The following is a 1692-nucleotide window of genomic DNA, read 5'->3' on the forward strand; positions in this document are numbered from 1 at the left end:
TAGCTTCATGGATGAACTCAACAATATAACTATCACTGAAGCATGTCTTTCATGATTCACAAACCATAATTTTATCAAGCTCTAGAAATAATAGGATTAAAACTTTCAAACCCCACTTTTATCAATAATGTAACAAGATGATTGATCATTCTCAAAAGATATGGGACTCATAGATAAAGTCAAGAACTCTCCAATCCCATTTTCATTGGTAGTACAATTAATATTATCAAGTAACATAGGACCATCATCTGAGAGATTTATCATAAACATTTGCCAAGCAAAACTCTTTAGTACCACGCATTTCGACATCAGGCACAAACAAAGCATTATCATAAGATTTATCAAAATAGCATGGATTATCATGAATAACAGTAGCATAATTATTCTCACAAGTTTTACTCATAGAGAATATTTCAAGAGAATCCATAGGAACATAACATTCATCCACTTCTTTGGTAAGCATGGAGGACAATCAAATAGTGTAAGAGATAAAGGTTACTCTCATTAGAAGGTTGGCATGGGTAGCTAATCCATTCTTCCTCCTTTTGTTCATCACTCTCCTCTTCTTTTTCATCCAATGAGCTTTCGAGTTCATCGATTTCCTCCTCTTTTTCATCAATGAGCTTTCGAGTTCATCAATTTCTTCTTCCACTCGGTTCCATGCTAGGTGCATTCTTGTGCATTAATGAGTCTTCATAATCAATGATATAAGGATTATCACCGTAGCTCTCTATGCAAAAATTAAGGATAGAAGAGACATAATCTTTAAGGTCCTTACAAACAACACAAGTTTCATAATTTTTAGCAATGAAGGATTCATCTCGACTCCCATAAACAAGACAAATTGTTCTACCTCTTGAACCCAAAATGAATATAGCTATTCCAATTATAGTTCTTAATTAAAACTTCCTCACTAAAGCCACATTGAAATTTAAGATGTTTAGTATCGTGTTTGGAGCAACGATCTTATATCATGGCGTTTAAGCAAGATTTTAGCAATTGTATTCAGCTTTTTCTATCACAGAGCACTCATAACTTTTCCCGTTCTTGATTCTCTATAATTATTATATAATTCAATAAGCTCCAAATAGGTTGTAGGTTCTCCCATAGCAACAGTTTTTAATTTTTCGGTTTTTCAAATTTTTATGGATTTTTGGGTATATAGGGAAAATAAAACAAGACAAAAATAAACTAGACAAAAGTAAACTAAGCACAAATAAACTAGACAAAAGTAAACTAAGCAAAGAAAAAATAAAATAAAACAGAGAGAGAGGTAGAGTGTACTCCCCGTGTGAACTTATGAGTAGTGCTATGCCTCCCGGCAACGGCGCGTTAAAATAGTCTTGATAACCCACAAGTATAGGGGATCGCAATAGTCTTCGAGGGAAGTAAAACCCAAATTTATTGATTCGACACAAGGGAGGTAAAGAATACTTATAAGCCTTAACAACCGAGTTGTCAATTCAGCCGCACTGGAAAAGCACTAGTAACAGTGGTGATGTGAAAGTAGCAAGAATATGAGAGCAAGAGTAACAATGAATACACAGCAACAGTAACAGTAACACAGAGGCAATGACACCAGAAAATAGTTGATACTACTTCCAATGACATGTAGAACGAGTATATGATGATGAGAGATGGACCGGGGTTCCCCACTAGTGGTAACTCTCCAATAACAAGTGTTGGGTGAAC

This window comes from Lolium rigidum, chromosome 1 (assembly GCF_022539505.1).
Source record: "Lolium rigidum isolate FL_2022 chromosome 1, APGP_CSIRO_Lrig_0.1, whole genome shotgun sequence".
Taxonomy (NCBI): Eukaryota; Viridiplantae; Streptophyta; class Magnoliopsida; order Poales; family Poaceae; genus Lolium; species Lolium rigidum.